This window comes from Leptopilina heterotoma, unplaced genomic scaffold (assembly GCF_015476425.1).
Source record: "Leptopilina heterotoma isolate Lh14 unplaced genomic scaffold, ASM1547642v1 Lhet_248, whole genome shotgun sequence".
Taxonomy (NCBI): domain Eukaryota; kingdom Metazoa; phylum Arthropoda; class Insecta; order Hymenoptera; family Figitidae; genus Leptopilina; species Leptopilina heterotoma.
In genome coordinates, this window is record NW_025110964.1 from 80,643 (window position 1) to 95,774 (window position 15,132).

The 15,132-nt window shown below is 25.1% G+C and overlaps 1 protein-coding gene across 1 annotated transcript in view; it reads right to left on the reverse strand.

The window, feature by feature from the left end:
- Positions 1 to 4,467: 4,467 nt before the first annotated feature.
- Positions 4,468 to 15,132, reverse strand: part of LOC122503223 (glutamic acid-rich protein-like) — a 63,124-nt gene continuing 52,459 nt past the window's right edge. The window contains exon 5 of the mRNA XM_043613690.1: positions 4,468 to 4,615. The gene's annotated coding sequence lies outside the window, so the exon portion shown is untranslated. The remainder of the gene's footprint in view (positions 4,616 to 15,132) is intronic.

Below are 15,132 nucleotides of genomic sequence, written 5' to 3' on the forward strand. Positions count from 1 at the left end.
AATTATATCCCTTGGGACGAGATGGTTTTCTCTCTATTCTGTTCGAGTGAAACATTTTTTTTGTTTTTCAAATACTGTTCTGTTTTAAACATTTCCAATTCTTGTATTTAATTAATAAACAATGTTCGAGAATTAAAAAATAAAAAATTATTCGCAATGTTTTTTAATACCTTAATTGATTATTATCGTCAGTGCGCTGAAAAAACTGTTTTCGAAATTTTTGGAAAAATAGTATGCCAGTTTTATTTCACAATGGTTACAAAATTTTTTGAACTAATAATGTTGAATAATTTCGAAACTTTGTTTTAAAATTTAGAAAAATTTTAAAGCTAATAGCGATTTTTTTCTCTATAAGTAATAGTAAATGCACTTATTTAATTAATGCTGCTCCAATAAACAAATAAAAATTACAAGCTGGTGAAAAATAGAAATAAAACGAGTTAATCATATGTATATATTTATTAAGTCTTTCTTTTATTTTAAATTACTAATTTAAATAAATAAAATAATAGTGTAAAATACATTAATTTAATTTATTAATAAATAAGACTGGTAATTCTAATATACAATTAAATCATAATTATTTAACATAATTTTTTTTAATTATTCAAATATTCAACATACATATATAAAGATAAGTTAAGTTCTTCTCAAATAAAATTTTTCGAATCTTTCTATTTTTTAAGTAGTTATGTTGCAACCAAATACACATATTTGTTTTATAAATCTAATTTTTTATTTATTTACTTACTTATTTTAATAAAAAAAAACTTAATATTCCCGTTAATAATTCTTTTCAAACAAATATATATAATTAAAAAAATGTTCAAATTTATAAAGCGTAAATACTTACCGTTTTTAATTGCATAAAGCTGGATAATAAAACTCACGGTATGCACTGAAAAAAAAACTTGTTACATATTCTTATGTAACTGATTTAAACATTCAGTATCTAGTGACGCCATCTGGTAACGTAATTTGAATAAATGCCGTCGTATTTAGTAGATTCAGAAATACAGAGATGAGAAACTCTTATTAAAATTGTAACGTTGGTAGCATTAGGTCAAATGCGATTTCTATCATGTGGAAATTATGGAATTTGCCAATTCTGATTTTTGGTAATTCTATAAAACGACAATTCGAATAAAAGAACAATATGTCACATACAAATGAGGTAGAAATAGATTTATGTTAAACAATTAATATAACAATTTTAAATTAGGTGAAATAAAGTTTCGGCAAAACAAAAATTATGTTAAATAATCTTTCTGCTAAATAAACATTCGGCTGAATGCTACTTCGAGTTAAGTGAATTTCTGTTAAATAAACATTAGAGCAAATAGGATATAGTTTATATGACAATTCTGTAAAAAATAAATACTGGTAAATAATTATTCGAGACAATGGTAATTATAACGAATGACATTTCGATTAAATGAAATTTATAACTCATCACATTTAGATTAATTGATAATTAGGTTAAAAAACATTTCGATTAAAAAAAAAATGTTAATTAATTATTTTGAAAAATAGGAATTATGACAAATGATATATCGGAAAATCGGAAATTAGTCCAAACAATTAATTGGACAAATGAAAATTATGTCAAATGTTTTTTCGGACTAACGAAATCTCTGTTACTTAATATATCTGCAAAATAAAAATTAGAGTAAATGAATCATCGAGAAAATGAAAATTAGATTAAATAATAATTCTAATAATATAGCTTATGGCAAATGGTGATTCGGTCAAGTGAATTTCGGTTACTTGTTATTATGTCAAATGAGATTTGTGGAACATTGATGCGTCCCTTTAAATTCAACAATTTTACCCTCTGTGCCATCGGCTGTTTCATTGTTGGTTTATACACTTTCCGCGGACGCAGTCGCATGTGTATTGTAAAATACCAATTATCTTTTAACTATTAATATATATTGGGGTCGAACATTACTTTTTATTAATTGTCTATTAATATTGATTAAAGAAAAAATTTAAAAAATTAAATTTTTAGATTATAAGTTTTACATAGGGACAAAGTTCTAAGTTCAAACATTATCTATTAACTTGATGATTTTCTCCTTATGTAAATTGTAGAGTTTAAAAATTAAGTGTTAAAAATTTTTTTTCTACTCTATATTAATAGACAATTAATAAAAAGTTATGCTTTACCCCAATATATATAATTGATTAAAAGTTATTTAATATTTTATAACCTCGACGACTATTATCGTAGAATGGATTATCAATGCTATTTTAAATATTGAACTCATTCCGTGGAAACGCTCGCATTTATTATAAAAATTCATTAAAATTTGAAATAATAATAAAAGATAAATGAACTTTTATTCTTACAATGTATACAAGTTTTATAGATTTTATTGAAAGACATCTAATTTAAAAAAAATACAAAGAGTGCTCACAAGTCTGATAAGTTTGCACTTGTCCAATATGTGTAAAAAGAATTTTAAAAATTCAAATTTTCGAATAAGTAATAAAAGTTTATTCGTTTAATGAATAATATTATTATTATTATTATTATTATTATTATTATTTATTTATTTTTTTTTGTCTCCCTTTATCCTAGGTATTATATAGAAATCAATAAATAAATAAATAAATAAATAAATAAATTTACATGTATATAATAACACACTCCGCGGACACAGTTACATGTATTGTAAAATATCACTTATATATATATATATATATAAAAACTACTCCGTGGACACAGTCACACACATATATATATATATAAAATAACACATTCCGCGGACGCAGTCGCATGTGTATTATAAAATACCAATTTTATATATATATATATATATATATAACCCACTCCACGGACGCAGTCACATGAATTATAAAAAATCAAAAAATTAAAAAAAACACGGAGAGAGATTCTGTTTTAATATTTCGTATTATTATATTAGTATTTAGTAAAACCGATTGCAATTTGGGGAAATCATGTACATTTATGAATTAATATTACCATTTTTAAGAAAGTTTATAATCAAATTATTACCTTGTATTATTCTGAAGTAATAGAAATTGAAATAGTCAATAAGAAATTATATTATTATAAGTAAGAAAGTATGCAATAGTAAAAAGTATTACCAGATGATTATACTAAATACTATCAAAGAATTACATAAGTTGTTAATTTAGTAATGAATAGTATTATCGACTATAATAAAAATTATGACCAGCCTAGTAGCATGCTATAGCAGGCTATGGGCTGACGTCAGGCTGACGTAGAGCGGTTACGAAGTTGTCCGAGATTAGCCGAATATTTCAGTCGAGCAGTTCCGAAATTACCCGAGTCAAACCTCGTGGCAACATGTGCACGTTGTGTTTACCCCAAAACGTTTTAATTTGATGTGTCAAATTTACAGTGAAAAAGTTAATTTGCGTAAGTATTATATTTCAATAATGTTTAAAATTAAAAGTTTTTTCATAAACTTAACATGTTATAAAAATTAAAATCTTTAACATAGAAAATGAGTGTCTACGATTCTAATTTGCTGTGTTTAGAAGAGAATTCCGAGGACAAACTCTTTGCAGATATAAATATTGAAGGAATTTTTGGACCTTCGCCTCCAAAACAAATACGAAAAATTTTATCCCCAAACGTGAGTAATATTTCACATTATATTTTCACATTGTCAATATTAACTACAATTTTTCTTAAACATTATTCCAATATAAAATTATAATTTATTTTCAAATATGAAAATTTATACGAAATGAGTACAATACTTTGATGAAGCAAGTTTTTGACCTTGCTAGTATTTCATTGTGTGTTTTTACATTACAATCAAATCTGTTTTCAACTTAAAAGGACACGATAATTGAAGATCTGGATAGCGGAGAAATCAACGTTCATTCGTCTTCAAAACAAACGCTACAAATTTTATCGACATATGTGAGTAAACTAATTTTATTAATTTTAGTAATAACTGAAAACTTATAAATATAATTAGAATTCTAGGTTGTTGATAATACTTTCAAAAACTAAATTTTTGTTAAATCATTAAATTCAAATTACAAAAGTAAATATTTACAATATCAAATATTAAATATCGTGTATTAAAATACTTCACAAATTTACAATAATAATTTAATTTTCATTTCATTTTAAATATTATTTGAATCAAAATTTAAAATATACTCTGAATATAATCAAAATTAAATACCTTTTTAATATGTTTATGTCACGTTATACTAAAAACTTATATTATTACTTAATAATATTGATGGCTTTATCGAACACTCCGAGTCATTAAAAAAAATTTAAAAAATATTCTTTATATGTTTCAACGGCATCTATAAAGCCATTAATATTATTAAATACTTAATATTATTAAATATTTGATAAATTCAAATAAATATTATATTATTTCTTATTGTAAACATATTCCTAATTTTTAATTGATTTTACATATATCTCATAGGTAAATCCAAAGATAATTGATGTTCAACCCACAAACAATAATTTTAACATAAACGACGAAAAGGAAAACACTCCACTTAGCGAATTTGAGACGGTAAGTCTTTGCCTTGGCGGGCTGTTTTTATTTCCTTATTTGCATTAATTACAAATCTTTTATGTGTACATCTGTAAAATTAATATAAACATACAAAAATTAATGTTTCAGAAAGTTCTTGCTTTTCTTAAACAAGATCCTACAGCAAAATTAGTTTTTTCTCACTATAAGAGCCACAATGTACTAAACAAAGCTACAAGGAGTCTTTTAACTAGGTGTATCATAAGTAAACTGAAAAATGATGCTATAGAACCACTTGCAATTGGCGAGAAACTGGAAAAATTTCAGTAAGAAAAATAAATAACATTTCCATACATTTAAATTTTTAATTTAACAATTTGTATATTAAATTTTTTTTTCTCAATAGCATACCTCGCTCAGTTTTTATTTTACTAGCTAACTTAATTGAGAAAACTTTTCCTGGAGAAGAAGCTAGTACTTACTATAGTCCTTATAGGTCAGAAAATGGTATATCTTTTCAAACGTGTGGAACTCTGTGGGCTAATTACAATTATGTAATTGAAACCTTGAGAAAAAACAATATTTTGAAAGTCGCAAATACTAAAGGCAAAAACTGCAATTCTGAAAGGTCGCTTAGCTGTACTTCTCTCGGTAAGTTCTAAAAATTTGCTTTTCACTATTATTAAGTATCAATTTTAAATTTACATTTAATTAAATTTTGAAAATCTTTCAGATGAAGAAGCATTAAGCACAGCTTTAAATAATGTGGAGACATCATTAGATTCGCCTTCTCTTTCTCAAGATTGGGATACAACATACAACTACAGAAGTACTTTATTATTAAACGACAAAATTTCAATCTCCGAATATATAAACAAATTTCCTGCTTTGAAAACGCAAGTTGCTAAACAGTTGGTATGTATTAACATGTTAAATTTTTTATACAATAATTTTTAACAATCAGAAAAAACAATTAATACAAATTCATTTCCTAATTATTATTTGTTATCTGTTTCATGCTTGCAATTACTATACGTATTGCTTAAATGTGTATTTTAATTATAGTTTCAACAAGATTTTGAGAGAATTCATCCCGGACGTGTTGAATCTTTACGAATTAAGTGGACATGTATTAAAGACGTTTTAATTACACAGTTACAAGCTCTGGAAAAAAATGTGAATAGAAAGAACAAATTATTTGTTGATGATATACTTTTTATTAGAAATCTTCCTAAATTAGGAGCAGGTAACATATCAAACCGTGTTACGATTACTAAATAAAATTTATTACAATATATTTATTAAAATTATTTTTTTAGAAAAGCAAGATGTTGTGATTCTCCGTCTTCTGCAATTATTGATAAACGATGGGAATGTAGGACGAAAAAGAAAAATTGATACTTCAGAACCAGTTAAAAAATATAATTTTGAAGAGATACGCGATTCGTTTATATCTAGAGTAAAGGTAAAATGAATTATTTATGTAGTATAAATTATATACACAATTATTAGATTTCGTATTAAAATTGTAATTTTACATTATATTAAAAATAATTTTTCAGTACATGAACAGAAGAAATAAAAGTTGCTAAAACTTTTATTAAAAATTATTATTATTATTATTATTATTATTACGTTTTAACAATATTAAGTAGTTTTTAAAATAAAAATATGAATTGTAATTTCAGCAAATTAGTGATCTTGAATCAAGGATAGAGCAACTGAGAAATATTGTATCGAGCAGAAAAGAAACATTGCAACCTTTTATTATTGCTGTTGGAGAAGAATGGGACACTGTTACAACGTTTTACGTTGTTCTCGATAATCAGAAATACAAATTTAGTACTTGCATTGATGCTGTAGATTTGACATTCAAAATCTTTTACGCTTTAGATTGTTCGTATCCAAAGCCTTCATTTCGATTGTGGCAATTTATTCAATTAGGAGGTTATGACATACCTTTATCTCAAACAACAATCAAGTCAATCAAAGAATTATTGGGTCTTATAAAAAGGGCGACGGAAAATTGTAGATCAGACGAAAATTTTAATTATCAATCATGATTGTTTGCAATTTCTGTCAGGAAACATTTATTAACAATAATACGTTTATAAAACATGTTCGTTTAACACATGTTGAATTAAAGATGTTCACTTGTAGTGAATCTTACTGCAGTAAAACATTTACGAAATTCGATTCTTTCTTAAGACATAGAAATATTAAACATAATGAGGAAACAACAGAATTTCCTACTTCACATGATAATTTGGAAAGCATCAACTTAAATGAGGATTTAAACTTTACTCTGGAAGGAAGTGTTTTAAACACACAGTATTTTGAATACTCTTCGGATTCGAGTGACTCTGACTTAGATTGGACTTTAAAAGAGGATAATATGGTTTGGAATGATAATACTTCAAAATCTTCAACAAATATTCTGGATGAGATGTCCGATACTACAAAAGTCATAAATGATAAGGCTTTGAAATTTGTGGGAAAATTGTATCAGTTTCCAGATTTGCCTAGAAAAAGAGTTGATTCAATTTTAAGTGATGTCTCTGAGTTGTTTGAATCATCTTTAAACTCTTTTAAAAGCGAAATATTTAATCGTCTTCAAAATGTGAAATTATCGGAAAACAATGTTTCAGAAATCGATAACGTGATTGAACAATTTGCTAAACCTTTTCGAAATATAGATACAGAGAATAAAAGATTTTCCCAATTTAAACATTGCAATACATTTATTATGCCTGAAACTTACAAGATAGGAGAGAGAGTAGAATTTAAAACAAGACCTACTGGAATTACACGAGAAAACGTTAAAGTTACTGCTCAATTTATTCCTATAAGATATGTACTTAAAAAGTTTTTAGAATTACCAGACGTTTTTACAAAAACTATGGAACATGTTAATAGTTTAAATTGTAGTCATAAAATTATTTCAAATTTGATTCAAGGTTCCCATTGGAAATCTAAACTTGCAAGTCATGAATCTAAAAAAATAGTTTTCCCTCTAATAATGTATTATGATGACTACGAAAATAATAATCCATTAGGCAGCCATAAAGGTATCTCAAAATGCGGAGCTGTTTATTTAAGTATTGCTTGCTTACCTAAAGATTTTCAATCTAAAATAGAAAATATTTTCTTGTTTATACTTTTCAATACTTTGGATAGAACAGCTTTTAAAAACTCTATAATTTTTGAAAAAGTCATACAAGAAATAAAATTTTTACGCGAGGAAGGAATTGAATTAAATCTACCCACTGGTAAAGAAATCGTTTACTTTGACTTAGCTTTAATTATTGGCGATAATTTGGGGCTTAATTCAATATTTGGATTTGTTGAAAGCTTTCGTGCTTCTAAATTTTGCCGTTTTTGCTTGACAGATTTTAAAGATATAAATATAATTTTAAAAGAAAAAAATTGCATTCTCCGTAATAAAGAAAATTATAATTCTTTACCTATTAATTCAGCTAATGTATCTTCCACAGGTGTAAAGGAAACTTGTGTTTTTAACAAAATTCCAGAATTCCATGTAACAAACAATCCTGCGGTAGATATAATGCATGATGTTCTAGAAGGTATTTGTAGATACGATATCGCATTCATTCTACATTACTTCATTTATATTAAAAAATACTTTTCATTAGAACAACTTAATATTAAATTGCAGGCTTTTTATTATGGCCCTAACGGAAATATTAACAAACCTCCAGAAATTTTAGAACAACATTTAACAAAAAAACGAAAATGTATTATTCTATCTTCTGCAGAAATGTTTAATTTAACAAAAAATTTAAATCTAATAATCGGATCATATGTTACTGAGAACGATGAATATTGGCAGTTATTACTATTGTTACAAGAAATTTTACAAATATTATTCAGTCAAAAAATAACCTTTGAAACTCCAGATATTCTAGACTCTAAAGTTTCAGAATATTTAGAGTTACTGACTGTAAATTTGAAATATAACTTAAAACCGAAACATCATAATTTAATCCACTATTCATCCATCATGCGAAAAGTTGGTCCTCTCTGTTATATTTCCTGTATGCGCTTTGAGAGCAAGCATCAGGAGGCTAAAAAATATTCTCATGTTTCTATTTGCAGAGTTAACGTATGTAAGAGTATTGCTATCCGACATCAATTAAAATTAAATTACAGATTAATGTGTAATACTTTAAGTTATCCAACGTATGTAACTGGCAAGAAAAAAAAAGTACCGTTAAAATGTTTAAGAGATATATCGAGTTATGTTCAATTGTTACCAAATGGAATTCCTAATAGTTTGTTAACCACTAATAAGATAGAATACACTGGGAACACTATTAGACCAGACACAGTAATTGTAATGTTCTCGGAATTGGGTGAACAATTTTATTTTGTTCATTCAATAATTTTAATCGACAATGAAGATTTCCTAATTGTAGTAAAAAGTATAGTCCATTGTCTTTTAAATGAGCATTTGAGAGCATTAAAAATTTACGAAGATGAATTAGAACATTGGCAGGTATTTAAAAAAAATGATTTAAGAAATGCTGCATTTTCTTATGCCAATAAATTAAATGATGGGTTTTTTTATATAACGAAAAATTGGATATAATTTCAATATAAATCAGTTTCCAGAAACAAACAATTTTAAAAACAGTAATATGATAAACATTTCTGAATAAAATTTTGACCCAGCATACAAAAGTATGTATTTATAATGTAAAATAAATTAAGAACCTTTTTTAAACAAAATATTGAGAAAATATCACTTTCTCACAAGTTCAGAAAATTTCTCGAGTTTAGTATATAAGGAAGTTGAGAACTGTATCTCCCAATGTACAGCGTGCGTGCGTTATTGCGTTTATTTGGATTTAAGTTAAGTTTATATGTATGCGTTTATAGGTTTTAACATAGATCTCCGAAATTGTATATAGTTTGTGTTTGTATAGTATGATGTATAGTATGATGATTTAAAAGTGAATTTCAAAATATAATCTTTGAAAATTTAAACTTTTCATATTTTTAATTAAGAATTCTATAGAACTAATTTTTCTTAATTTGTTTAATAGAATTTTTTTGAATTATTTATCGTTTTTAGTTTCTAATATATTTAATTGAAGAATTTTCGAATAATCAAAATTTCTTAAAATTGAATTTTAAAGCAAATATGTATTTAAAAATTCTCAAAGAACTTTTTCATAAGTTATTAAAAATTGTTGATTTAGACAAAAGTTTTAGTTAAAAATTCTAAAAAATTATAATTGATTTCAAATGCTAGAAATAATTTTTAAGAAGTTACAGTAACAATATTCTTAACATAAAATAATAATACTTTTATAAGCGTTGTTTAATTTCAAAAAAGTTTGAATTTGACATTTTAAAAAATCTTAATTCCTGTGGAAAAATAATAATAATTAAATATTTAAAAAAGAAATGATTGTTTTTGAATAATTTTACAATTAAAGAAATTCGTAAAGAAATGTAACAGAACATTTTTTTAAGTAAAATGTTTTCCTTCATTTATAAAAATAAAAAAATTTGCAATTGACAAATAGAATTTGTAAGTATTTTTAAAAAAATTTAAATTTTATTAAAGCAATTGTAATTCAAATTGTTTTCTTATGAAAATTTATATTGGATACATCTCCTATTTCTTAATGATAATTTTTTAACAATTTTCTTATATTTTTTATAGATAAAAATACAAAAAATTTGCATAATTCAGATCATTCAAACAAAATTTGTTATAAAAATCGTACAAAAAACAACATTTATTTGTTAATCATAATTTTTTAAAATTTCCCAATTTAAAATATTATTTTATTATAAATCATGAAAAATACATCCGTATTTTCTAAACAAGAAAACAAAAAAAAACAAAAGTCAAACTTTAGATGTGGACAAAAAGAATTTATTTCACGGATAATAATGTAAATATAATAGGTTATGTTTACATGTCAAGTTCAAAAAAAAACTTTTAATAATTCTAATAAATAAGTGAAAAATGCACGAGGCAGATGCAAAAAAATAGACATGTATTTTTCTCTGCATATGAATTGATGATAATTTATATTCAATTTACTAATTTAAAGAAACTTATAATCAGATTGTGCAATTATTTTGTATCAAACAAAATAAATGCATTTGCAGGTTATTGTAGAAACACCTTTTTAACTAGCTGTGAACTGGATTTCAACAGAAAAGTGTGATTGCACCTTTAAACATACAAATATTCACGGCTTCCGGTTCATAGAAAAACTAATGTTACTAGATTTCTCACTAGAAAATACACATTTTATAAGAAATTATTTTTCTTAAATAAATAACAATTAACAATACAAGGTAAAATAAACGTATAATAATTTAAACATTCCTTTATGTATTTCAAACACTTTTTTTATATTATAAGCATTTATTCACCAAGAAAAAAAAGAAATGGCATGCACTGTTTGACTCACTCTCAAACATTACACACTTCAATTATTAATAATTAATTAGTTTCAACATTATTTATCATAAATGTTTTTTTTATTTACTCTAAACATGTTTATTTATTCACTGAAAATGTTTATTTCAACATTTTTCATCAATTTTATCCAATATTTTCATATTAAAAAAATGTGCACCCAATGTGCACTTTATAAGTGCACATTCAGTCAACACCCTCCGTCAGGGCTTACTCGAACCATCCATTTCAGACAATGAGACAACCGCAGCTCCATCTGCAATATGCACTTTTGCTCATGTTCTCTTCGATATTTTCGATATTCGACTCTCGTGCATCTCGTCCGCGAAGGAGTTTTGAGGTAATTTACGCGCCCAACCCTGCTGAATTCCAATGACATTAAACAATGCGACTGTGCTTCCATCTCTTTAGTACATGTGAGTACTTAAGGTACTATATTTCATCTGGCAATGTGACTTTAACGTTCTTTTACATTTTACATTGTCAATGCTCATTACATATTTTGATATATTCCATCCATGGAGATCCATGGATCCGCGTCAAACGTGGCCGCATTTTTCATAACAGTGATTCCTCTAGCCTCACTTACATCGATAGAAGAGCCTCTCGCGGAGGAGAAGACCATTATATTTAAAAACAAAATAAGACATGACATAACCTCTAATTTTGTTTATAAGAGTGATTGTTAGTTCAATGAAGCATGTAAAAAATAAATTGTGAGTGAAAATGCCTGCTACTGTCTGTGTAGTGAAAAATTGCAATTCTTCTCTCTTAATTATAGAGGGAATTTTAGTAACAATTAAGTTATGCATATAAACAATATTAATCGCAACAATTCTCACATATGCTTACTTATTTATCTCATTTCACTTCCAACCGAGCACTTTCAAAATTAATATTGAATAAATAATAATATATTATAATTATAAGATAATTATTAATGATAATTGTCAACTATTTCCAAACAACACTAACCTATAAAAATACCAACTGCACTGTACAATAACAATTAGCAGACGATTATTAGTGACATTTTTCCCCGTTGGGGGCGTTTCTATCGATGTAAGTGAGCCCAGAGGAAACACGGTATTGACCGATGTTTACTGTTTTATAAATGTGTTTAAAAGCTTAGTAAAATAATGAGTTCTAATGTTGGTAGAAAACCATTTGTCTCTAACGAAGATTTAAAGCGTGTAATTTTGGAACGACGAAATGAAATTTTTCTTAGCGAAAACAAATTAAAATCGAAGAAAGATAATGTCTGGCTTAAATTGTCGGAAGATGTACAAGGAAAATTAAGTGCAGCAACTTTTTATTCTAAACTTTGTAATCCACAGTTCAGAAATGAAATCTTTAATCAACAAAATCGAAAGAGGATTAGTTCACAACTTCAGGATTCCGCAGAAATTTCTAACCTCCAAAACGACACTACAGTTTCTGAAAGTAACGAGTTATTGGACATTGTTGTCTTCGCAAACAAAGCCGAGTATGAAAAATTGTTAATAAGCAAGGAGATGAATACTAAAAAGCGAATCAAATATTGCTATCGGTTGGAACCTGGAAGATGGCAAGATTGGATTAGCAATAAAATTTGGGATGTATCTAAAATTTTATGCGGCTTCAATTTTCATAATCATTATATAAGCGACGATGCTTCTATTGGTTCAATGAAAGGTAAATATAAGTTTAATATTCAAAATGTATACTTCAAGGAAGATCCGTCTTAAAAGTAAAAAAAATTCTTCTTTTAAGACATCAAATATGCATTGAAATATTAAGTTTTGTATTTTCTAAAAAATTCTAAAAAATTTCTAAAAAAAACTTTTCTAAAAAACCTGACATGATGCGCAATTTTGGGACACGAGGTCTTGTCAGGCAGACAAAACTATACATAAGAAACCACTGCGATATTAAAATTAAAAATAAATAATAAAAATCGAATTTTGCAGGCCTGTGTATTTAAAGTCGTTAACGGAAACAGTTGAAAAATGAATACTTTTGAACAAATCCACATTCAGACTAGATGTCTGAACGAACTATTTAATTCAAAAAGGAATATTATAAAATTCATATAAAATTCAACTGTGTACAAAATTTGAAAAAAAAATTTGTAAAAATCCCAGTTATGTTTATAAATAACAAAAAAATTCTTGTCTTGATATCAATTATTTTCAAAAAATTTTCTAATTTCAATGATTTTAATATCTATACTATTTTAATAAAATTTCCGAAAATAAATTCAATAATGAAAAAAAATTTTAATAAAATTGTATGCAAACATTTAATTATTTTCATAAATAATAAAAATTTCACAGGAATTCAATTCAAATCCTGTTCCAAAAATAAGATCAAAAAAATAGGAATTTTGCAAATATTTTTCTTCTTGTTCTAAAACAAAATAATAATTTTGTTAAAAAAATTGTGATTCATTAACAAAAATAATGCAAAATAAATTGCATTATTATTAACTTTTTTATAATTTTTCCTTTCAAATATTTTCAATTTAAAAACTATAATATATTGAAAACCATCGAAATGTTGCAAAGAATTTTATCAAAAAATGTAATGATAATAGAATTCCTTCAAAGAGTTTTATAATTTTGGAAAATAACTGAATTCTCCCAAAGAATTTTATTAAAATTTTTTAAAATTTCGCTAGAATTTAAAAAAATTTTAAGAAATAATTAAATTGTTACGAAGAATTTTATAGAAATATTTTAAAGTAATTAAATTTTTCCGAGAAATGCAATTATACACTGGAACTCCCAAGGGAGTCCATCGCGGAGTCTTATGTGACTCTTGGAGAGTGACCTTGACCTTTTGAAAATGTAAACATTAAGGGCCGTAGGGTCTATGAAAACAATATTTGTACGTCCATATGAAAAGGGCCCATTTATTCTATTTATATAAATGAATATAAATTTTTACAATTTTATATTATAAATTAAACAAATATTATCAATGTGAATAGAAATGTATAATGTTTATTTATAATTTATAATTTAAAATCGTTTGATTACAAAAATTAATCATTTTTAGATAAAAAAAAATTGATAGTTCAAAAGTATATTTTATTTCAGTTAAACAAAAATTATGTTTCAGATATTTAGTTTAATTGTATGATACTATTAGATAATATTTAATTTAGAAACAAATTTTATGTTTAAATAAAGTATATTATTTGCATTAATTAAATAAACAGTTTTCTCAAAAATATTAAATAAATACCAAATTTGATCAAAGTATTACTAAAAATTTGGATCAAATAATTTAAAAAATGTTTTGTATCAATTCATTGCAATTTGATCAATTTTATTTAACAGTGAAAAAAAAGTTTGAAACAAAAAAATCTTAAAAAATAGGTTTTAAATATGTAAATAACCAGGGCCTCAAAGGAACACTTAAAATTTACACTCCTGCTTTTCCTTAGTTGATTTTGACCCCGCTTATCTGTACCCCTCTGACGTCTCTAAACGCCGCGACCACAGCTGGTGACTCTCTTGGGTCGGACTCTCTTGGGAGTTCCAGTGTAGTTGTTACGAAAATAATGAAATTTCTTTAAAGAATTTTATAAAAATTATGTATATTCAAATAATTAAATCCATCACAAGAATTTTATTATTTTTTGAAAATAATTGAATTCTTTCAATTTTTTGACGAATATATTTAAAAATTGCATTGAAAGTAATTTAATTTTTATATAGAATTTTTTGAAAATATTTTGAGAATAATATTGAATTATTTTTCGGGAATTTTAAATTCTTGTTGAAATTGTATTTTATGGAAATTTTTGAAAATAATTAAATTCTTTCATGTAATTTTATTTAAATTTGATTAAAAATAATTTAATTTTTTTGAAGAATTTATTAAAATTTTAGAAAATATGAACAGTAATAATTAATTTTGTACTTAATAAGTGAATTTTTTAAATTTTGATTATATGAAATTATTGTAAAATAATAAAAATAAAAAATAATAATAAAAATAAAAAATTATTATTAGTATTAAGATGTCAAAAATGCTTAAGGTTATGTTATTCAGTGGTCACGTGCCCCATATACTTTACTGTGGAAAAACTTCACACTGAATAACATGACCTTAAGTAAAATATTAAAATTTTATAAATACATAAAAATTCAAAAATAATTTTAAACCGTTAGCGAC